Consider the following 26,174-nt stretch of genomic DNA (forward strand, 5'->3'; position numbering starts at 1 on the left):
CCTGAGTAGTAGCCTCGGAGCAGTTGAGTTGAATTCCTGACCTGTCAGTGAGAGTACCGGAAAGTAAAATGCATTGATAAGGCTCTCAACTCGATAATATTCAATAGGGAAAATTCCTTTGTCCCATGCCTTCCAATATACTGTATTTCACCACATTTATTTGAATCAGCTTGTATTAATTACCAACAGAATGTCTACAATACTTCCTTCACAAATGCATTGGATTACGTCTAAATATTTCAAAGCATTTAAAGTGCATTGTTATATTATAGTACTTAAGTTGTGTACAGTGAACACATCAGTTCACTGGATTCCCTGTTTCTAAAAATACCCTCAATAAGCAGGTCTGTGTACTTACTCACAGCCACTCTACCTCATTTGTGACATCACTAACTATTGGCTAAAAACACAATACAGGCAACTATTTGTGTCGTTGTGGCTAAAAAAAGAGCCGCTGCTCTAAAAATAGACAGAGTAAAGTGTAAACAATAGGGGTAAGACTGCTGTTATTACAGAACTGAGCCTCTCTCAGCATTGCTAAGATTACAGGGGTTAGGAGCCCGGGAGACTAAGTGGCATTATTGTTGCATGCTGTCATAATGACTTTGCAGAAAAGAAAGACTTGAAAACAATGTACACCTGACCTTTTAGTTCAGCGGGAAATACAGCTACAGCCAAGGTTTAAATGTGCTTTGGGAAGAGATACGTAAGGGGAATCTTTCTAAACAATTCCTACACTTGTGTAAATTTAACAAAATCTGGATAAAAGGGAATTCCCAAGACCTTGCCATTTATAGACACAGGGGATTTCAAATGGTGATAACTGTACCTGTTGATATGTTATTAAATACCCTGTGTGTGCCTCTTTCTCTGATCACAGAAGAAGACAAATATTGCTGTATGAAACCTTTCCCCACTCTGCCTCACAACCAAACTCCCCTTCCTATTGGCCTTTGTACTATTCCCTAAAACCCTCTCCCTTTATCACCCTCAGCAGTGATATGCAAGCTCGGCTCCCAATCCCTACCTCTTTGTTTCCAGCTCAAGGCTATGCTGCTTGTGATCTTTTTGGCCAAATGTGATCTTTTGAAGAGGCACTAAATTAATACTTTTTAACAACCGCTCAGGAATAATCCTGTTCAATCCTGTATGTTTTTTGTGCTTTTATTCCCCCCCTATCCTCCCCTGCCCATTGCAATCCTTGATTAATGAGTTCAAAGGAGCCAGTATATGGGTACCCAGATCAGGGTGTACTGTGCGCACGTACACGCACGCACACACACACACACACACACACACACACACACACACACACACACGCACACACACACACACACACACACACACACAGGCCGACAAACACAGAAGCCAGGATTAAGATACATAAGGTGGGACTGACATTGTGGTGGCATTATTGCTCATTAAAGCATATTTTTGAAGGGTTTCGAGGGTTAATGCGTGTCCAGGGGATTTCAGGGGGTGACGTCCACACAAGTGATTAGCAACCTCCAGATGTTTCTAACATTGTCCTTCTGACCAGTGTCAAAACAACCGTATGGCCTCTTTACACAGAGCGTGTGTGTACATGGATGTGTGGGTGGCTAAGCTAGACAAGGACAGGACACTGTGAAAGTGAGAACTCTATCATTCAGCGTCTGTGTGAATCAATTGTCCCAAAAGTGTTTTAGAAATAAACAGTCACACTTAACCAAGTAATATGTTCTTCTGTCCTGCCCTGTGCAAAGCATAGCACTTACTCTTTGACATCTAAGGCTAAGGTAAAGATCTAAAGAACCGCTCTCTTTAATGTTTTCAGACGGGTAAGCGTTGGATAATGAGAAGGCATTTTCTCTTGTTTGGAGTTATATTAAATAACAACAGTTTTGTTGTTGCAAGGCATTGATCTTGGTTCATTTTACCTTTCTAAGTATTGCTTGTCTAAATGTGATCACCTGCACCTGTTTGAAGTACTGCACTTAAAGAGACAAAATGTTCATGCAATGAGGCCAATGAGACAAACATGCCAATGAGCTATTGACTCTGACATGGAGAGACATTCATTATATTACAAACTTAGGCTTTAAGCACACTTTAACATCAGTGTGAGTTCACTTGGTGCAGTGGCATCAGCCCCAGTCTAAACCACATCAAACACTGTCTCTTTTCATCCCTCAAAGTTTTTTCTTTCTTCTTTTCTTCTCCTTTTTCTCTTGGTTCATACTTACCACGATAGATGTACCTCGTTTGCTTCTTTTCATCTTCATTCATTCTTTCAATCTCTTCTTTACAGTGGTTCTACTTTTGTGCTTTCCATATGCCACAGTCATGTAGCCTTGGGGTGTGAACCTGTGTGCACTCCAAACACAGGGTGAAATTAAAAAAAATGAAAGACTGAGAAAAGCAGAGAGTGAGGCTAGATGGGGTGAGTTGTTTTGTAGAACAAAGGTTGTCATTAGCTGCTTTGTAACATGCAGAGCAACTCATGATCTGTTTGACAAAGACTATTGGCAGGAAAGCTAAATCAAAGTAAATGTTATCCAGGCAGAAACCTGTAAAAAACCTGCAATAAATTAGGTCAATATATGTTGCTTTCTGCATACGCTATACATCCACATATTTCCTCTCTTTAAAACAATAATAGCAGTCAATTCAACATATAAGGGTTACGTTCACTGCAAGACTATTCAGTCTATCCTTTCATCTTAAAGTGTTGCAAGGGTCAAGAGATTACATATTCCTAGAAGTAACATATTGTATATCTACAGTTAAACCAGGTCAGTGTGTTAAGCAGCATGTATGCTCCTCTTTGTGTGCCATAGCCATCCAGCATATTGTGGCTGCACCCTAAAAGGCCCCCCTTTTTTGTTGCCGTTCGGCTGGTGACATCTCACGTCTCATTAACTCTCAGCCAACAGGTGAGAGCACAGCTGCAAGAATCTGCATGCATCTGTCAGAGGCACAGAGAGGGACACAGCTGTCCTCATAAACACATTCTGTAGATAGGGTGGATGGCTGAATGTTGAGCAAGTAGTATAATACGTGAAAAGCACCCTATGTTTATGTCCACAACTTAGCTTACTGTGTAGATTTAGGTCAGAAGAAAAAGAAGACTTTCTGGGATAATTTGTTCCTCATGCTTCAAGAACAACTTTTTTCACTTTCTCTAATCATAATGTTCTATTATGATACAATGTGTTAAATTCTTTCTTTCATTATATCAGCCAACGCAAGTACTGTTACTTGATATATTCTCAAAATCTGTATGATAATTCTCTCCATTTTAACTTTATTCTCAAACTGTGGCTTCATACTCATAATTAAAAATAAATACGTATTGCACCTTTCATATTTTTCTTCTAATGCCTGGCCCTTAGAATCAGTAAAAGTACCTGATGCTAATCCAGCACATTGTGATCATGCACTGGTGTACGGCTGTTTAACATACGCACAAAAACATATGAAAGTGAACAAAAACAGAAATGCACACATTGTAAAATCCCCCATAGTTAGCATTTGGGTTGGACATTCTCAAACCCCACCAACAGTGTTTCTGGGGTCCCCCGTGTTCAAGCTGATAAGACATAATGGTACCACTTCCTGCTTCACCCTGATTGATGGTTCACTATCAGGCGCTGTGACCAACCACAGCTGAACATGCGGGTCATGGGTCAAACCAAGAGAGATAACCACCTGCTGGAGCAATTAGGTGCCCCTGCGTATATCACATGCTCTGTGTAGGGCGGGTGGACACACTGACGTGTTCATGTTGCTAGTCAGGACATTTGAAAGGTTTTCTTTGTTCTAGTGTTAGAAAACTGAAAAACAGATGTTTCACTTAGGCACAATTATCAGTGAACAGTAACAGCCATCAGGAGAGCAAAGTCTAGCTTAGAAACCTGACATGAGCTGAACAAAGTTGAGTTACAGCAGAGCAAACAAGAGCTTTAGCCCACTGTGGATAATGAAGATGGAGCACAAAGCACCAGCCACTCCTTCAACACGTTTGCAGGGTAATTAGCAGCCACTGTGTATGATTTGCTAAATGTTTTTACAGAAGCCATTGGGTTGCTTAGGGATCACAGGCTGCGTTAAAGACTACCTTTACCTTTTCGTCAACCCTGCCCATTGAGCCAGTATTACAGCATGAGTGACACCTTTCCAACAATGATCACGGGACCCGCACCCAGGTAAACACAGGAAGTGGGTGTAACCAGGAAGATGGGGGGTTGGAGAATAAATGGCCATTTCCTCTGAACTCCTGGGGTGAGCTAACAAAGAGGATAGCTTCCACCTTGTTAATACAAATTACCAAATTCAAGCAACCTGTAAATGCAAATAAATAGTTTAATTGTTAATCACATAATTAAGTTGTCAAGTCTAGGACAGGATGGGAAACAATCAGGACATTCTTATCTTTGTCTATCATGTTCTTTTCTGTAATAATACATAAATAAAGTCTTTCAAAGTGTCTCAATCCTGCTCTGTGCAGATGCTTTGTGCACAGGCAGCAAGTCTTCCCATATAATTGCGAGGAGAGCAGGTCATTTCAAAGTAATTTAAAGGTGGTGACAGCATTCTTATTAGAAGTTAAAAATATCTTATGAACTCCTGTCAGTGATAAAGACAATAAATATACTTTAGAACGAAGACTCACACAGTATAGACATCATGAAAAAAGCTAAAATCCTGAATGTGGAATTAAAATGCAGTCAACAAGTTACCTTTTCTCACCTAAACTTACAAAGCTATGCTCACAGGATCACATTCCCCACGTTTATCCTCCAGGGTGTGTGTTAACAAAGATAATGAGCTACTTATTGGATGGTTAGTTCTAGGATTAATTGCCTGGTCAGTGTTATTCAAACACCCTGAAGAAGACAGCCAGAGGGCTGGCAGCACACTAACTCATCTGTAAATCAGAACAAGCTGTTGTGAGGCTCATTACTGTGAGTGGTAGCACGGGCATAGAGCAGAAACACACACATACACACTCAAAATGACCCAGTACACTGTGAGCCTGTGATTCACAGAAATGTTTCAGTCCTCATAGTTAAGGAGATTAACTGTAAAGGGGCTTTTACTGCTATGACCGAAAACTTAATAGAACAAGATAAGTGTAGCTGGAGTTACTGTAAACTGTATAGCCCTGCATGAAATTGGATAACATTTCTCATCCCACCTGCTTTGTAATAACTACACATACATGTTTACACACACTCACTAACAGATTTCTGTTATTCCACTTTAGCAAATCAGGATCTCTTCAAGAAAATCTGAAAATATGGCCTTGTTAATCTGATGTGTTTCAAAGGCCTTGGTGTTCATTATGGTCTGTTCAGTGCACAAGTTGCTTCTCCCACTCCCCCCACAAGCTTTTTGATTATGGAGGAGTCTTCACAGGAATGTTATGCTAAACTCAACGCTGCAGACGTCAGGCTTTTGGGTCGAGGATGCATACCACTGATGCCATTCATTTTACACTGCACACATGCAAAGAGAGAGAGAGGGCACTGAGGGAATCCCCATGGGGCCATCTCTTGGTGCACACTAAATGCTTACAGCAGCAGCTGCAGACACAAGTGTGTGATGTTGGGAAAACCTGCTGCTGAACATCAAACCACCCAAAAAGCCCATTAGGTCTGCATTTCACTGAAGTGGAGTAAAGCCCCTCTGTACTTCAATATAACCTGTGTTGGCTGTTTGAAGAATACAATTCAAAAGTTGTTGACGGCTATGATCACCTGCATCAGATATTGTAGTTGAATAGACATTTGGGCTGCAGTGGAAAGGAACTATCACCAAAGGGTTATACAAGTACCTGTATTGCATTTTACATTGTATTACTTTATACTTACCAGAGGTGTGAAGTAACTAAGTACATTTACTCAAGTACTGTACTTACAATTTAGAGGTACTTGTACTTTACTTGAGTATTTCCATGTTATGGTTAGGTCTGTGGTCCTGGATCATAGGTCCTGGATGGATGTCCTCGTGGATTCATCTTCCTATTATACACACATGCATTTCCAAACATTTGGACTACCTATGTTGCAAATGTATTATCTTTTCAATTTACACACGGCATCTATTGCACGTCTGTCCGTCCTGGGAGAGGGATCCCTCCTCTGTTGCTCTCCCTGAGGTTTCTCCCATTTTTCCCTTTAAACTGGGTTTTCTTTGGAAGTTTTTCCTTGTACGATGTGAGGGTCTAAGGACAGAGGGTGTCGTATTGTCATACTGATATTCTGTACACACTGTGAAGACCACTGAGACAAATGTAACATTTGTGATATTGGGCTATATAAATAAACATTGATTGATTGATTGATTGATTGATTGATTGATTGATTGATTGATTATGCTATTTTGTACTTCTACTCCACTACAATTCAGAGGTAAATGTTGTACTTTTACTCCACTACATGTATTTAATACCTTTAGTTACTTTAGAGATTTGGATTAATGATGTGAAATATAATCAACTCTTAAATCAGACTTCAGTTCCACCTGGAGTAAATTCACAATCCACCCTGCAGTACACAAAGTCATTAAAACTAGCTGCACCTTTACCAGCTTTGAGAACACTTTAAAGATCAATCATTATAAGCAAATCATATAATATATATATATTATTCTGAAATGGACCAATCTGCAGAATGACTACTTTTACTTTTGGTACTTTAAGTATATTTTGATGCTATTACTTTTGTACTTCGACTTCAGTAACATTTTGATTGCAGGACTTTTACTTGTAACAGAGTATTCCTCTGGTACTTCTACTTTTACTCAAGTACAATATCTGAGTACTTCTCCCACCTCTGATACTTACTCCAAAACATTTAGTTGAAAGCTATACTAACAAATTATTTTTTACATTTAAAACTACCACAGTATATTTATAGACATACGCTGATGTATAAGTCACAATAATTAAATAATAAAGTTTATAATATTATATCACTCACCATGAACATTATTTTGCAAAGTGAGTACTTTTACTATACTTTCTACATTTCTACTATACATATTCAGTAGCTTTACTTTAACATTTAATTGAATGGAGTATTAATACAAGGTGGTACTGCTACTTTTACTTAGGTACATAATCTCAATACATATTCCAGTTATTTGTATAGACACTACCAAATCTTTAAGTATTTCCTAATATATTTGTATTTCATTTTTTGTTAAAATGTATCTAATAATAAAAGCTAAAGAGAGACAACATCTTACTCGCTTGCCACAGGTTTGCGTTTGGTCGGCATCGTTAACTTTAAACTGCTGCGTGTGTTAATCTGCATTCATTCATTATCTCCTCCTCTTTGGTTCAGCAAGAGATTACAATTGGAAAACAATGAGGTAGTTCAGCCGGTATTACAACCCAAACTCGTTTCCAACAGGGAAGATTTAAGAAGACAAAGGAATATCTGGAGGATAAAACAACATCTAATTCAAAGCCATCGGTTCCACTATTTGATTCCTCACTCAGGCTGATTTTCCTAAATGTTACAGTTGTTAGTTAAAAAGAGAACTGTGTGCAGAGATAAAAACAAACTAAAGCAATCTTATTGTTCTGTCGCTGGATGTTTACCATGGCATGATCTGTTGTTTCCATATGCTTATCTATAAATGGTAGCTCCCCCTCAAAGAGCAAGTGTAATCCCTCAGTGTCAGATTAGTACATACATTTACAATTCCTTCTGTTATATATTAATACCATATTCCTGGGGATGCAGAGATGGATAAATCATGGAGTAGATGAGGAATAACAGATCATAAAAAAGCAAAGCAAAAGTAGCAGTTGTGTCACAAAACTATTAGTATTGGAGGTTTTTTACATTTGTTTTATGTCTTGTAAAACAAACATTTGTTTTAAACACCTTGAATTGCCTTGTGTTGAAAGGTGCTATATAAATAAACTTGCCTTGTATATGTATATTGCATTGTTTGAGGAACCTGTGACCAAGTTTTTCATTACACAATTTAGCTGCGTATATGACATTAAAACCTTTGAAAGTTTAAATAGCCACAGAGGAAGGGGGTTCATTGTTATCGAGTATCCCTTTCCTTCATTAAAACTTAAATGAGTCATGAGTAAGAGTGGGTCAGAGTTACTGTAAAAGGACAAGCTGAATTTAAGGACATTTATGAATAGTAATGTACACTAAACTAACCCCTTCAAACACACACTTCTCTCTGTTTTCGGAACTCATAAATACACACATTTAAATCCTCAGGGGCACGCTCAGCTGAGGCCTCTTGCTGTGAAAAACATCCCAGGGGGAATTAAGAGAGCACTGATCCCCTGAGATTGCATATGTGTCAATATGTAAACATGTGTATCTGGATGCATTGCTCTGTTTTTGTTTTCAGGGATGTACTGTATTCTAGCATGAGGCCCTTGATGTAGCCGTTGTGTTGTTGACATCCACATGGTAACACTGTGCCCTTTAGGGGGCTGCATTTATTAAAGGATTGTGTGACTATGCAGAGAAGTGCAGGCGGATTATGACTAAGTCCAGTGTGTTAAAAAAAATATATAATAACCATGTGTGATGTGTAAACAATGTTTTCTCCAAAGTATAGCATGTGGCGGCTGTAATGGGGATTAGCCTTTTGAAATATGCTTTAAGTATGGCTGCATTACAAGTACACATATACATTAAATAACTTTTTGACAATGCCAAATACAGCTCTGTCTATATTGTTCTGGCCATGGGAGACTTAATTGAAACTAAACTGCTTAGTTTTTTTTTCTTTCTTTTTTTAAAATAGGATTAAAATGTGCTATTATGCCCATGGTTAGACTGGTAAAAATGTATGCCTTTAGTTTAGCGTTAGGATTGGAAGCAGCACAACACTGTACCTTTTGGCACCATCCAAAAGGTTAAAATTACTCTAGCTACCAGCATCTATGGATGTCATTAATAAAAACAATGCATTTTGTTTCAATTGAAAGATTAAAGATTCAAAGGTTTATTGCCATAACATATACAAAACTACGGTGTAGTTATGTAATGTATGAACAACTTAGTTTGCAGGTTCCTCAACAGTGCAATTTACAAGTCATAGAAAAGTAAATATAAAAATACGACAATGAAAATAATGCAAGGCAAGTTTATTTATATAGCACTTTTCAACACAAGGCAATTCAAAGTGCTTTACAAAAAATGAAATACACTAAGAAAATGGCATTTAAAATCAGTCATTAAAAAGAAAAGCTAATAAAATAAACATTAAAAGAAAAAATACATGGATAAAAGTTACAGTGCAGTTTAAGATATGAATAGTTCAATTAAAAGCAGCGACAAAAAGAAAAGTCTTTAGTCTGGATTTAAAATTAGTCAGAGTTGCAGCGGACCTGCAGGTTTCTGGGAGTTTGTTCCAGATATTTGGAGCATAATAACTGTGTTATGAACCGAGATACAGGACGCAGGACCCAAAAGCAGGATTCGGAGACAGATGTCCAAAAATAGAATGTTCTTTAATCACAAACTAAATCGTACTTTCACAAAAAATAGAAAGTAGATAAAAAGCCAAAACGAAGTTGTACAGCAACACAAAAACTCACTTGACAAAATGTCTAAATCCCAAGGTAGGTATCAGGAGTCAAAAGGCCTGGGTGCTCACGACATGAAACATAACGAACTGACAAAGGAACAAAGAAACACCAGGGCTATATATATATATATATATATATATATATATATATATATATATATGAGGGGGATGGGCACAGGTGAAAACAATCAGGGCAGGGCCAAGCAATCTCACGGGCGGGAAACACACAAAGGCAGGAACTGTGGGATCTGAAATGACGGGAAAGATTACTTTCAAAATAAAAACATAACTAAACCTAACATATCTGTCGAGTCACAACATTACCCCCCCTCTAGGGACGTCTCCTGACGGCCCAGGCAGATTAGGATGTTGCCTGTCGAAATCCCTGATCAACTCCTGATCCACAACGTAGCGAGACTGGATCCACATCCTATTCTCTGCTCCATAGCCTTTCCAGTCAACGAGGAACTGCCTGCCACGTCCCCTTCTCCGGACTGCCAGCAGTTTCTTGACTGTATAAACAAGGCCACCATCAACCATTCTGGGGGGTGGCGGAGGTTTAGTTGCGGGCACCAAACTGCTTTCCTTGACAGGCTTGATCTTCCCAACGTGGAATGTAGGGTGGACCCGCAGGGATCTGGGGAGTCGCAGGCGCACAGACACAGGGTTCACGATCTTCGTTATTGGAAAGGAACCAACAAACCTGGGGGCTAATTTTCTTGAAGCGACATGGAGGGGTAGATCTTTCGTGGACAACCACACCTTCTGCCCAGGCTGGTACACTGGAGCTGGCCGGCGGTGTCGGTCAGCCCCCCTTTTCATTGAAGAAGAACTCCTTAGAAGGGTTCGACGGGCAGCCGCCCAGATGCGATGGCAACGTCTGACCAGGGCATGTGCAGACAGGACCAAGACCTCCTTTTCAGTCTCAGCAAACACGGGTGGTTGGTAGCCAAAGACGCACTGGAAGGGAGTCATACCAGTGGCAGAGGTAGGAAGAGAATTGTGGGCGTATTCCACCCAGGTTAGATGCTTGCTCCATGATGAGGGATTCTGAGCCACCAAGCACCTCAGACATGTCTCCAACACTTGATTTAATCTCTCCGTTTGTCCGTTGGATTGGGGGTGATACCCAGAGGAGAGGCTAGCGGTGGCTCCAATGAGACTGCAGAACTCCTTCCAGAACTTGGAAACAAACTGTGGGCCCCGGTCTGACACAATATCCCTGGGAAATCCATGTATCCGGAACACATTGACCATCATAATTTCCGCCGTTTCCTTGGCCGAGGGTAGCTTGGTCAATGAAATAAAATCATTTTTGAAAAGCGATCTACCACTGTTAGTACAGTGGTCTTACCTTGAGACACCGGGAGTCCAGTAACAAAGTCCATGGATATGTCAGACCAGGGCCGTTGGGGAATGGGCAACGGCTGCAGCAACCCAGCCCGAGGCATGGAAGAGGTTTTGCTGCAAGCACAAACAGGACAGGCATTCACATATTCACCAACCATCTTTAGCCATGGACGGCCACCAGAAACGCTGCTTAAGTGCGAACATGGTTCCTCTAATCCCAGGATGACAAGTGAGCAAGGACGTGTGAGCCCAGTGAATGATCTTGGAGCGTAAGGGCACTGTAACAAACAGCCTATTAGGCGGACACTCACTAGGTGCTGGACTCTCAACATTTGCTTGCTGCACCTCTTTTTCTATCTGCCAAGTTACCGCTCCTACCACACGGTTCAGTGGTAGGATGGGTTCTGGTTCCTTGGCAGCAGGCTCAGGGTCAAACAGACGGGACAAGGCATCTGGCTTGGTGTTCTGGGAGCCAGGTCTAAATGACAAGGTAAAATCAAAACGACTGAAAAAAGTGTCCATCTAGCCTGGCGTGAATTCAGTCTCTTAGCCTTTTTCATGTATTCGAGGTTCTTATGGTCTGTCCATACCAGGAACGGCTGAGCGGCCCCCTCTAGCCAATGTCTCCACTCCTCCAAGGCTTGTTTCACTGCCAGTAGTTCACGATTGCCCACGTCGTAGTTCCTTTCCGCTGAGGACAACTTACGGGAGAGAAAAGCACAGGGATGGAGCTTATTATCCTTTAGAGCTTGAAAAGCGTTAGCAGCTTTGGAGTTCCATTCAAACGGGACATGAGGAGAGGTAAGTACATGTAGCGGGGAAGCAATAGAACTGAAATTTCTGATGAAACGTCTATACAAATTTGCAAACCCCAGGAACTGCTGTCGTTTTTTGCTGTTGACAGGAACTGGCCACTCGGCCACGGCACTGACCTTGGCAGGGTCCATCTTTAGTTGACCGGGGGCAATGATGAAACCCAGGAACGATGTGGTTTGGACATGGAACTCGCACTTCTCTGCTTTAACATAAAGTTGGTTCTGTAGCAGGCGGTCGAGGACTTGACAGACATGCTGCTGGTGGGTTATGTTGTCAGGAGAAAAAAATCAAAATGTCATCAAGATATACAAACACAAACTTATTCAGGAAGTCCCCCAACACCTCATTTATGAGGGCCTGAAATACTGCCGGTGCGTTTGTCAAGCCAAAAGGCATCACTAGGTACTCATAGTGTCCACTAGGTGTGTTAAATCCAGTCTTCCATTCGTCCCCCTCCCTGATTCTCACCAAATGATAAGCATTCCTTAAATCCAGTTTGGTGAAAATGTTGGCATCTTGCAAATGTTCAAAGGCGGAGGAGATGAGTGGGAGAGGGTACCTGTTTTTGATGGTGATTGCGTTCAGAGGGCTGTAGTCTATACAGGGCCGGAGTGATCCATCTTTTTTGTCTACGAAAAAGAAGCCCGCTCCCGCCGGTGACGAGGAAGGGCGAATGAGTCCGGCCTGCAAGGAGGTCTCAATATAATTGTTCATGGCCTCCCTTTCGGGTCCGGAAAGAGAGTAGAGGCGACCCTTTGGAATTGGGGAGCCAGGTACCAAGTTTATTGCACAGTCATTAGGCCTATGTGGTGGCAGGGAAGTGGCTCGGGCTTTACTAAAAACCTCCTTTAGGTCCCAATAGCAACTGGGCACCTTGGACTTGTCAGGGAAATCTTGCTCCTGTACTTGGATAGCCTCAGTCATTTCTGTACATGCAATCCTTCTAGCATGGGGAGTGTTGTCATCAGTCTTATTGTCTCTCAAACATAAATGCTTGCAGTCCTCTCCCCATCCCTTAACTCTCCCAGATCTCCAGTCTATGTGTGGGTTGTGCTTGACTAACCATGGGTAACCAAGAATAAGTGGATGCTGAGCAGAGTCAAATAAATGGAAAGTCATGTGTTCAGTATGTGTTGCATTTACGGTTACTTCAATGGGCATAGTACAGTGGGTAACGGTAAACAATAACCGACCATCCAGAGCAGAGGCCTTTAACGGTTGCGTCAAAAGAATTACCCCACAGTTCCACTTCTTGGCCAACCCCCAATCCATTAAACTTTCATCCGCACCAGAGTCTATGAGAACCCCCTGAGTTAAAACATGTCTGTCTATTTTTACTTGTACCTGTGTCAAGGTACGAGGAGGGAATCCAGATGACAGTCGGCTCACCAGGGTCCTCCTCGTCCCTGATGAGCCCGATATTTTGCTGTACATGAAGCCAGGAGGTGCCCCTGCTCCCCACAGTAAAAACACCTGCCCTCCTGAATGCGCCGAAGACGTTCCTCCGGAGTCAACTTAGCCCGACTCAACTGCATGGGCTCCTCTGAGACACTAGGGAGCACTCTTCTCTCAGGAGGAGTATCGGTAGGAGGTCTCCAGGCGGGACGATGGCTTGGTGTGTCCCCTTGGTGTGGAGGCAGACGTGCCACACTCTTGAACCTTTCTTTTTGTCTTTCGGCCAGTCTATTGTCTATTCGAACTGCCAGTGCAATGACAGAATCCAAGTCTTCTGGGAGGTCCAAAGGTATTAACTGGTCTTTAATGGAATCCGAAAGACCAGACAAAAAGGCGTCGAGCAGTGCTGCAGAATTCCAGCCACTATCTGCTGCAAGGGTCCTGAACTCAATGGCATAGTCCGATACTCTGCGCTGGCTCTGCTTAATCTGCATCAGTGCTCTGGCTGCCTCCCTTCCAGGAGCCGTGCGATTAAACACCTTGGTGAGAGTGTCTGTAAATACATCCAGAGAATTACAGGTAGATGAATCTCTCGCCCATTCGGACGTAGCCCAGGCCGCTGCTCTCCCCGTTAAGTGGCTCACCATGAAGGCCACTTTGGAGTGATCAGTGGGGAATGCAGCAGGGTTATATTTATAATGGAGATCACAATGAACAATGAAAGGGCGGCAGTCACCGGAATCTCCGGAGAATCGCTCTGGAGATGCCAGACGAGGTGGTGGAGCATGGAGTGGCACATGGTCAGCTCGAACAATAGGTGTGTGAGCAACAGCAGGGTGCTGAGGGGATGAACCAGCTTCCAGGTGAGCGAGGACACGGTGCAGCTGTTCGGCAAGGTGATTCACCTGAGTATTGACTGAGGCTTGAAAGTTTTCCTGACGGCCGGTCAGTTCCCTCACCCCCAGGTTGATGGCGCCCAGCTGTTCCTCATGCTGGTGTAGTCTTGTTCCTTGAGCTCGCAGAGCTATCTTCACTGTCTCTGAATCCGCTGGGTCCATATTTTGGGTCAGTTCGTACTGTTATGAACCGAGATACAGGACGCAGGACCCAAAAGCAGGATTCGGAGACAGATGTCCAAAAATAGAATGTTCTTTAATCACAAACTAAATCCTACTTTCACAAAAAATAGAAAGTAGATAAAAAGCCAAAACAAAGTTGTACAGCAACACAAAAACTCACTTGACAAAAGGTCTAAATCCCAAGGTAGGTATCAGGAGTCAAAAGGCCTGGGTGCTCACGACATGAAACATAACGAACTGACAAAGGAACAAAGAAACACCAGGGCTATATATAGGTGAGGGGGATGGGCACAGGTGAAAACAATCAGGGCAGGGCCAAGCAATCTCACGGGCGGGAAACACACAAAGGCAGGAACTGTGGGATCTGAAATGACAGGAAAGATTACTTTCAAAATAAAAACATAACTAAACCTAACATATCTGTCGAGTCACAACAAACTGAACGCTGCTTCTCCATGTTTAGTTCTGACTCTGGGGACAGAAAGCTGACCAGTCCCTGAAGACCTAAGAGATCTGGATGGTTCATAATTTAGCAGGAGGTCAGAAATGTATTTTGGGCCTAAACCATTCCGTGCTTTATAAACCAGCAGCAGTATTTTGAAATCTATTCTTTGACACACAGGAAGCCAGTGTAAAGTCTTCAGAACAGGAGTGATGTGATCCACTTTCTTAGTGTTAGTGAGGACTCGAGCAGCGGCGTTCTGAATCAGCTGCAGCTTTCTAATAGATTTTTTAGTGAGACCTGTGAAGACACCATTGCAGTAGTCGAGTCTACTGAAGATAAAAGCATGGACAAGTTTTTCCAAATCCTGCTGTGACATTAGTCTTTTAATCCTAGATATATTCTTTAGGTGATAGTAGGCTGATTTAGTAACTGTTTTAATGTGACTGTTGAAACTCAGGTCAGAGTCCATGACTACACCTAGATTTCTGGCTTTATCTGTTGTTTTGAACATTGCAGACTGAAGCTCAGCGCTAACTTTTATACGTTCTGCCTTGGCTCCAAAAACCATTACCTCAGTTTTGTCTTTGTTTAATTGGAGAAAGTTCTGACACATCCAGTCATTGATTTGTTCAATGCACTTACTCAGTGTTTGAATTGGAGCATAGTCTCCTGGTGAAATTGTTACGTACATTTGTGTGTCATCCGCATAGCTATGGTAACTTATTTTGTTGTTCTTCATTATCTGAGCCAGTGGTAGCATGTAGACGTTAAAGAGAAGAGGCCCCAAGATGGAGCCTTGAGGTACCCCACATGTCATATTTGTATTTACCTATAGAAACAAAGTTGTTTCTGTCCTTTAAGTAGGATTCAAACCCATTTAGAACTGTTTCCGAAAGTCCCACCCAGTTTTCTAGTCGGTCTAGTAATATGTTGTGGTCAACAGTGTCAAACGCAGCGCTGAGAGCTAATAATACTAACACTGAAGTTCTGCCACTGTCTGTGTTTAAGTGGATGTCATTAAAGACCTTTACAAGAGCAGTCTCAGTGCTGTGGTTTGGACGAAAGCCTGACTGGAACACATCAAAACAGTTATTTAAATGCGAGAAATTACTCAACTGTTGAAAAACAACTTTTTCAATGAATTTACCTAGAAATGGCAGGTTTGATATGGGCCTGTAATTGTTCATTACTGAAGCATCTAGATTATTATTTTTTAAGAGCGGTTTAATGACTGCAGTTTTCAGGGCCTGTGTAAAAATACCTGAGTGAAGAGATTTGTTTACTATATGAAGTAGATCTGAGGCCATGCAATGAAAAACATCTTTGAAAAATCCTGTTGGAATAATATCAAGGCAGCAGGAGGAGGACTTCAGAAGTTGTATAATGTCCTCTAGGTTTTTATCATTAATCTGATGGAATTGTGTCATGGTGTTTGAATTGATGTTAAGTGGACACAGAGACAACACATTTGCCGTTCCTGATGCAGAGGCACTGACTGCTTGTCTGATTTTCTGAATTTTGTCAGTGAAGAAGGAGGCAAAATCATTGTTAGTCTGTCGACGGTAGCAAACAAGGCACGTGCATTGTTTTTGTTTTTGGTAATGATGTCAGAGAAGAACGATTGTAAGCTCAGGTTTTAAATAATCTTAGAGCCTGAGGGATGAAACCGTCCATGTGTCTGGTGGTTTTGTATTTATCCATAAGAAAGAGTTAAAAACACAAGATTTTACAGGTTATTATTCTCAAGATGATATTTTGGCTTTATACAGTGACTCCATTCAGTTTCCAATGGTTGCTTCTCAAACTGTCGTACTTTTCCTTTAATGTGTAGACAAATAAAGTGTTAAGATTAGAGCACTTCTTCATGAAAGGATTAGTTGACAGCTGCATTAGAGGGAAACACCATTGTATGTTTATCAGAACAACTACAGGGAGAGTTTGGGTTAGGTCATGTCAGTACAATAATACTGTACTGAGTGCTGGGGCCATCCAGGCAATTTAGGATTACTATAATAAAGCTTCATTAGTTGGGGTAAAGGTTGTTGAGCATACAATTGTGAGGAAAATGTCAAATATTCCTAATATCTCACAATATAATTACCTGTTTGACGCATTTCTAAAAGATATCACAACTTTATTGCTGAAACCATTTTTCTCTCCTGAGTGATACATCCATAACACTCTATGCTTATGTAAAGCATACACGCATGTCACTGTGCAGACTATTCTGAAGAAAACACCCACATGCTCATTAGCAGGTGTTATCACTGACAGCCGGTCTGCTCTGTGGAAAATGTCAGAATCACGATCTGCGTCCTAAAGTCCCCTACATTAATCTCCTCGAGTGACCCAGATTACATCGCTCTGCATCGGCCTGTGGACAGAGATACACGGCTGATTCTAGTCCAGACTTCAGCTGGTACCATGCAGCATTGTGCATCAGCCACACAAAGATGGCCTTGTGCTGATGCAACAAAAGGCAATAGAGAACATCAAACACATCTGTACAAGGAACACCCCCACTGAAGGCCAGAGGCAGACCCCCCTTTGTGTGTGTGTGTGTGTGTGTGTGTGTGTGTGTGTGTGTGTGTGTGTGTGTGTGTGTGTGTGTGTGTGTGTGTGTGTGTGTGTGTGTGTGTGTGTGTGTGTGTGTGTGTGTGTGTGTGTGTGTGTGTGTGTGTGTGTGTGTGTGTGTGTGTGTGTGTGTGTGTGTGTGTGTGTGTGTGTGTGTGTGTGTGTGTGTGTGTTTGTGTTTGCATGGCTGCTAATGATGCATCAGTTTGTGTTTGACTTTATCGTTCACATTCTTCCAGCTGAGTTGGAGCCAGTGTCCCTGTGTGGGCCCCACAGAGCTGCTGCTGTTCTTTTGGATAATCAGCTGTTGAAGGTCTTGATTAGCGGTGGAACAGCGTAAACTTTCATCAGTTTCAGCTGCCCTGTTTTGGCTCTTTCTACGTCAGAGAACGGATACTCTGTACTCAGGGCTGGTCTCATTTCAAGGCTGTGAAGAAGGAGGAGTAGGCCTTGTTCACAGTTTAATGTTTGTAGGGGGTAAGAAAAAAAAACACCCTTCATACATACAGGTTTTCTTTGCTTGCAAGGTTCTCACATTTCTGCCAACTCTCTCCTACTCTCCTTCCTCCCCCACTGTTTTTATTCTCTTCTACATCTTCGCAGTAAACAAAAGGCCTGCTGAAGAGGATTCATACACAATTAACACAATATTGATGTATTTGCAGCGTCTTCATAGTTACCCAACAATTGCATTCAAGACTAATAAGAGCAAACAGTCATGTTGCTCACAGGTTTCTGCTGAAAGTCACTGAGAGGCTGAGCTGTCCTGTGGATCTGACTGTGTGGTTCAGTGCTATGACAGCTAGATGAGGCACCTTGAAGTGGGCAGTGGTCTCTACAAAGGATAGGAGGAGGGCAGTGGGAGGTTTACCGGGGGATGAGGTAGGAGTAATAGCACAGGTAGAAAAAGTTAGCTGGAAGTTTGTTTGTTTCAAGATATGTGTTCTATGATGTGTAAATGGAGATAAGCGTCTACATTTATTGCCCATAGTATGTTGGTTAGTTTAGTCACTGATTTCAAAATGTTATGATGTTTAATGACTTTTTACTTACCCAGAGAAAGATAGTGATGCCTTGTTAATGTCTTTGAATTGAATGTGTATTCAAAAAGTCAACATCAGCAGGTGTTTGTGAATCAGATCTTAAAACAGACGTCTATCCACAAATACAGATGAAGTTCTGGAGCTGATGTTTGCATGCAGGTTTGATTTATGCATTACAACACCAAAAACAGTTTTGTTGACACAATTACATTACTTCATGATAATCTGTGCCATGCTTGTGTAAGTAGTCATATTCAAACATTCATTTAAAATGCTCAGAATACACATTGTAATGATTTCCTGTGCTATTTTGTTCAACCCAGTGTTGCAGGTATGCCAAAGGACAACTGTGGAAAAACACAAGAACATGGTCAGGTGTGTGGCTGCTCATTTTTCTTAGTTTTTTCTCAACTTATGACCGGACCAGGACAATTGTTGGCCTGAACCTGCAGTGATATTTACTTGGAGACAGATTGTTTTGCCCTACATTCTATTTGCAGTCCTGCGATAAACATTAAAACAAGCAAACAAATAAACCAACAAGCCAAAAAAGACCCAGAGAATTTGTCCAACAAGTGAAGCATACCTACTATTGAAAACATGGATCCTTTGAGGTTGTATGGCACAAAGTTAAGGCTTGCCTTGAGATGATGGAAATAAAAAGTAAGGTAATTGCAATGGCTCACATTCTACAAAATAACGCAGAGTAACAGTCAGTGTATAAACTGACGTCACAGTATTAGCCACTCTGATCCGATGGGAGGATTAAGTCAGCTAGAAAACATTTATTTTGGCCTTTGCATTGCAACTGCTGCAATGCAAAGGCCAAGATAACAAGATATGCATTGTTTATGAATGTGTGTGACATGTAATACTTGCTGCATACAAAATCAACACCATCATATTTTAGATGATTACTTTGTTTGTAAATATAGAATAACAGAGTCAAGGTTTGGATATCGCTAAAATAAAAAATGAAATAGCCAACCAGCAGATGTAGTTATGCCTGTATGTTTATGTATGTGTGTGTTACATCTACGCCCCCCTCCCCTATAGTGTGCATTTAAACTCTACTTATGCCCTTCTTGTTATTCTTTCTCTTTCATTTCTTCGGTTGATTTGAGAATCTGCACATTGGTTAAGGCATTACATGCAACAATGGAGCCCTGTTGCAGATGCCGTGCGACAGGTCAGATTTCCTCTCTGTGCTTCCACATGGGAGAGCATGCACAGACAGAGGTTGCAGCACTCTGCCACACAAACAGCATGACATGTCCCTGTGCTCCAATAAAGTTACACAACCCTGGATCACTCTGTCAATGGTACACTGTGAACAGGCAACAAGAAAACATGTGCCGCACATTAATGTTGTAGTCACCAGACCTACACTGCTGGTGACCTGTTATCCAGCAGATAGTTAATAACAATCACCTGCCAGGTGTATATAAGGACACTATTATGGAATATAAGATAACCCAGATCAAATACACATACAAAAAGCAGTGGTTTGATGTGACAAAGGGAGGACAGCCCCTGGTAATTTCATGTTAACATGTTCCAACATGTTATGGAAGCATTTGGTCCACAGATCTTAAGATGTCCTGAAGGAATCCACACAGAAATACTTTTCTCTCAGGTTTAATACAAATCAACCCCATACCACACACAACGACTGACCTGTTAGCAAACTTAAGATACTGTATTCATTTTAGATTTTGTATAGAGATGACGCCATGAACATAAAATAGTTTTTCAAGGCTCTTGTGATTAGCAATATTAACCCTAAATGGATTGAAAATGGTACGATACAGAGTGGTACGATAAGCACATGCCCTAAGCATTTAGTCAGTTGGTTTCCTGCCGTCTCATTCCACTTCTCTCTTCACAACACAGGTTCTGGTCCACAGGAGAACCAGGACTAAGCGGAAAAACCATTAGCCCTGGCTGCAATAAAGAAGAAAGAGACATGCAGGCAAATCAGCACAACATTAAACATCCTTGAATTAACTTCAAAGTGAAATAAATACAATATTCAATGTACCATTATCCAGCTTTTGTCACTTGTACGTGAAAATAATTCACACCATGATAACACATTCGTTTGGATGATAAAGTCTTAAACACATATTTTCAATCTTGTAAAGTTCAGTTTGATTTATTACGTAAACCTGTGTTTGTGATTCATAGTTTGACGATTTAAATACTGGCTGTCAACCCTTTATAAAAACTACTCCACATACAGTCATTCAGACCTCAGATAAATCTCAGAGAATAATGTTCAATTCAGTAGAAACATGACCTCATATTATTTTGGCATGATCTGTAATCTACCTAAACAGTAAACAGGAGATATGGAGCGTACAGATAGGTATTTCTTCAGAGATAGGTAGTACAGTACAGCAGTCACACAGCATCACACATCAGAGTTCTCCTTGTATAAGCGTTTACAGCTTGTCATCTCCACATAAGAATCAGCCATTATCTCACATCCAGCACTGTATTCTGAGACAAGAGCCTATTCTTCATGCATACTCCAACTTGCTTGTTGTTAAAAAAAACGTACACCCTGTGCAGACACTCAGTCTGTCTTGAAGAGGAGGAATGAAGATTAAGCTATGTGTGTGTGGTTCTGTTCATAGCAGACACAAATGACTGCAAGATGGAAAAAAACGTACCTATAATGATGATAATCAATCAATTGTGAAACAGAGAAAAACCCACACATCTCAAAATATAATAATGCATGTGAAATATATAAAGAAATACAAATGTGTTGGCTCTATTTTTATTTGTTTAACTAACCAGAACATACACAATACCTTATCTTTGTCTTTTTGTGCCACATTTGTGTCCTCTCTGAAGAGATTGTAACTGGGTTCATGGAGGTTAGATAATGCTCCTTCTGTCCCTGACAGTCAAACTGTTCTCTACTCACTAGGAGGGCTGGGGAGGGGGTTAACAATCCCTGCTGTTTGCTGCACATCTATCACCAACTGTACAAAAACCACCAGAAACCAGATCTTTTTTTCAGGCAGCTGTCGCGTGCAGCTGGTAACTCGAGACTGGGCTCACCAAGAGCCTTTTAATTCCGCACACATGTGGCACTACCTGTCCAGTGAGGATTTTAAGATGTTATGCTTGTGGGACAGCTGCGGTTGCTTGTAAGACTTGATAAGAAGGGAGGGGGGGACTGTAAAAATGTCCCCTCTTAGACCTTAAACTTGCATCTCCATTCATATGCTGTAGCTATTCAACCGTCCACTTACCGATCTATCCTTTCTACTGATTAGCCACATGTGTCTGGACATGTCAGGAAAAGAGAGAAGGAGTAAAGTGGAAATCTGTCACCCAAAGTGTGTCTGTGTTTATGAAACTTTACCACTGACTGCTGCCACACATAGGTCCTCCTGGGACACAGCACAGAGAGGCACGAGCTGATGGGGGCGGGGGAGGAGGACAGGGAGGATGGATAGCACTACATTGCAGAGACAAGTAAACTCATACGTTTTAAAGAATATATTGTTCAGTGTGACTACTATTATTATTTATCTCTCTAATTATAAAACGGACAAGTCAAATCAAGCAATCTGATTGGTTCTTAGCCGTGATATACTGAGCGTATACCACGGGTAGAATTGTAAGTTACTTTTCACAACAAGTCAGTATCCCTCCGCGTCTGAGAATAACAGTATACCGTTGGGCTGAAACGGTAAACTGGAACAAGAAAGCAGCGGAGAAGTAACGGGGAAGAAACCCTCCTTTTTACGCAGCGGTCCAGACATAGACATCAAACGGCAAAACATATTCAGTGTGCAGTTCGTTTGGCATTAGGGCAGGGATATCTACTTTCCAAGGTTTGACATAATGAATTGTGCTACTTTTAAAGCAAGCAACGATGTTTTCAAATCTGTAATCAAAGAGGTCTGCAAAAACACTATCGACCAATGAGATTGCTTGATTTGACTGGTCAGTTTTATAAATATATTTACATTTCTTCCGTTACGAAACAAACTTACAAAGCATAAGATGGAAACATTTAAGATTAACTTCGACCTCCGGGGGGGTCTTACTATGAAGGAGTGGATTGAGGAGTGCCTATCTCCAGAAAAAAAAAGGGCCTAAACGACGACATGCAGAGCTACGTGAAGAGCAGGTAGACCAACTGGAAAAGTACCACCATTCAAAAGCTTTCTGATGCGGGTCTTGAAACAAAGCAGAGAAATTATGACCGTTACGGCCCCTACACACGGCTTCTGCCCATTCATTTTGAATGTGGTGACGTCACGATTCGCCGAACTGCATTGTGGGAGCAAAGCGTAGCTTCTCTCGAGGTGCTCGCTGCAAAAGTAGAGCAATGTTCTACTTTTGCCGCCTCGACGGAGGCGTCAGCCAATCAAATCCCTCGTATGTAAATCTGACAGTACAAGCAGTAGCCAATCAAACCGGGTGTATGTTGGGAGAGCCAGACCGCAGTTATTTCCCATATGTCAACAAAAGGAGGAGAAAATGATCGTGGCGGTAGGGAACATACAGGGATACAAACCGGAGGAGCCAGGCATGGGGGAGGTGGCAGAGACAGTGGGGGAAACTGGTAGGTTTTCGCTTGTTTGGGGAGTTTATATCCAGTGTATTTCGTTTGAATGGACAGCTAGCAAGCATAGACAGTATATTTAGCCAGCATGGATGTAGCATGAATGCTTTGCTTTGTATGTCCGGTGCGGGACATTCATGTGATTGGTTGTTTGTCGTGTTGCTCGCGTTGACTCCCCAAGCTCAAGACACGCCCACCGCCAAGCGGCAACACACACCGCCGTGTGTAGGGCCGTGGCCACAGGTGCGAAAGCTCTCTCCAGAGCAACTGGAAGCCAAATCTCGGGGACCGGAGAAAGTGGAGCAATATTCCAACAAGTCCTCCAACTCATACGACCAAATGGGTCGATTGTTTAAGCCCTTATTACGACCAAATATGTCGTTTGTTCAAGCGCTTAATACGACCTATAATTACGTTTTAAAATTGTCGGCTTCAAGTGCTCCCGTTGAATGCAAACGTTACAGAGGGTTGTTTATTCACAAATAACCCTCTCTGTAAAATCCTAAATTATAGGATAGTTTGGCCGTTAAAACGCTTTATGATTAGATTTCTAGCGAGAAGTATATATTGTACTTTTAGAATCCACGTCCAGTCGATATGTAGGATCTATAGTTTGATAGATATTACGAAGATGATTTGAGGTTTCGTCAGGAGAACGTGTATATGGGGGTAGTGATGGTCTAATGGTTAGTGAGGTGGGCTGCAGATCGGAAGTTTGTGAGTTCAAATCCCGCCTGGAACACCACCACTAGTGTGCCCTTGAGTAAGGCACTTAGCCCTCAGTTACTCCAGGGAGAATGTCCCTGTAATTGGTAATTGTAAGTCGCTTTTGATAAAAGCGTCAGCTAAATGAAATGTAATGTAATGCGGCAAGCTTCCATGTAAAGTTACGGGTTGAAAACAGTATTTCCGGTCTCGACGTTTTCATATTAAAACCAATGATCAAATGATTTAACAGTGATATCTGCAGTACTCATCCACTAAAAAACATCAGTTTATCCTAGTTAATTATACGACATTAATTGGTTTAAATTGTGTACAATGCTTTTGTGTTTTTCCCATAGGTTTTTATCTTTCGATTCTGAGAGACACATCTATTTTTCAGAGGTGTTGATCTAAAATCACGCCGCAATGCACGTTGGGATATGGTGTTTATGTGATGAAATCGGAACACATTTAAAAAAAAAAAAAATACTTTATTCCGAGTGCTCTTGCTTTTCTCTTTGAAAGTCATCACATAACGGCATTGTAATACACGGTTCGGCTGCATTAAATATATTACATATCTGGCGTAGATATTTATTTATTGAGCCCTGATCAGAAGACCTTTTGACAAACTGGAAGAGATACCGCCAAAACTGAATACGTGACGTGGACCATAAATATATCAACAATTAAATAATATATTTTTAATAATATATTTAATTTATATAGCGCTTCTCATCTGCCAAGACAAATCTCGAAGTGCTTCACAACAAGGGATACTGATACACTTTGAGAGATTAAACAAATAATTGTAATAATAATAAGAAATCAAAAAATAAAATAGAAAAAATAAAATAGAGTACAAAAATAAAAGTCGGAGATAGCGATAAAAATGGCAGTACTCCAGGTGTACCATGCTCAAAGTTTATTGGAAGGCCTGCCGAAAGAAGAGGGTCTTAAGGCCGGTTTTGAAGACCTCGGTGGAAGGGGCAGATCTCAGCTGATCTGGGAGGGAGTTCAAGAGGCGCGGGGCGAATGAGCAGAAGGCTCGGTCTCCCATTGTTCGGAGACGTGTGCGGGGGATGTAAAGAAGAGGAGCGTGGCTGGAGCGGAGAGAGCGGGTAGATGTCTGGATATGAATGAGGTCACAGAGGTATTTTGGGCTTTGTCCATTCAGGGCTTTGTAAGTGAGGAGCAGAACCTTAAACTGGATCCTGTAGTGGACTGGGAGCCAGTGTAGTTTTGCAAGTATGGGGGTTATGTCTGCGGACCTTTTTGTACCGGTGAGAACTCTGGCTGTGCTGTTCTGGACAAGTTGCAAGCGGTTGATGGATTTGGCTGGGAGACCGGAGAGGAGTGCATTGCAATAGTCTAGTCTTGAGAAGACGAGTGCATGAACCAGTTTTTTGATGTCATCAGTTGAGAGTGAGGGCTTCAGTCGGGAAATGTTTTTCAGGTGAAAGAAGGAGGTCTTGGTGATATGTTTGATGTGGGCTTGGAAAGACAGAGTGGGGTCAAACCTTACACCGAGGTTGGTGACAACGGAGGAGAGAGGAATGAGCTGACCATCAAGGGAGGGGCTGATGTTGGCGGCCTTGGCAAGCTGGTCGGTGGTGCCTATCAGGATTGCCTCCGTCTTGCTGCTGTTGAGCTGAAGGTAGTTGTGGTCATCCAGGAGCGGATGTCTTCCAGGCAGGTGTTTAGTGTTTGGATAGTGGTGGTATTGGGTTGTGTTTTGATGTAGACTTGAGTGTCGTCGGCATAGCAGTGGAAGTTGATGTTATGTTGTCTGATGATATGACCCAGAGGTAATAGATAGATTAAAAACAGGATCGGCCCCAGCACTGAGCCCTGTGGGACCCCGCATGTCACTGCGGTGTCGTCAGACCTGGAACCCCCCAGAGACACGTGGTACTTCCGGTTGGTGAGGTAGCTTGAGAACCACTTCAGAGCCGTGTCCGTCACCCTGGTGTAGGTCTCGAGGCGGTGGAGGAGGATGGTATGGTCCACTGTGTTGAAAGCCACACCAGGATGCTGGGTGACCCAGAGTCGGCTGCCATCAGTAGGTCGTTGGCTACTTTTATTAGGGCTGTTTCTGTACTGTGTGCCGGGCGGAAACCTGATTGGAAGGTCTCATACATGTCATTGTCAGACAGATGAGACTGGAGCTGTGCGGCCACAACCTTCTCAAGTACTTTGGCAAGGAATGGGAGGTTGGAGATAGGTCTGTAGTTGGAGAGGAGTTCTCGGTCGATATTTGTTTTTTTTAAAAGTGGGGTGACAACTTGTTACGTTCCCTTGTAGAGCTAGGGGTACCAAGGGAAGTAGCGACACACGAGATAGCCGGACGAGAGAAAAAGGAGAGGAAACTCAATGCTGAAGGAGTTTAAGTGAGGTTTTAATAAGAAAATAAGTAAGGCGGCTCACCAGCCAAATTACAAAACACGACTACAATAAACATCACACAACTATGCTGGGTCTCACACAGAGACATGCTGCACACATGCAGCCAGACGAGAAGGAGAGAAAGAAGGAGGCCTCACTGCCGTCCTCCTCCGGTCCTATATGGAAGCCCTGATTGTTAATTAGGATCACCTGGGGAGAGGCTGCACCTG

The sequence above is a fragment of the Pseudochaenichthys georgianus genome, chromosome 9, assembly GCF_902827115.2.
Source record: "Pseudochaenichthys georgianus chromosome 9, fPseGeo1.2, whole genome shotgun sequence".
Classification (NCBI taxonomy): Eukaryota; Metazoa; Chordata; class Actinopteri; order Perciformes; family Channichthyidae; genus Pseudochaenichthys; species Pseudochaenichthys georgianus.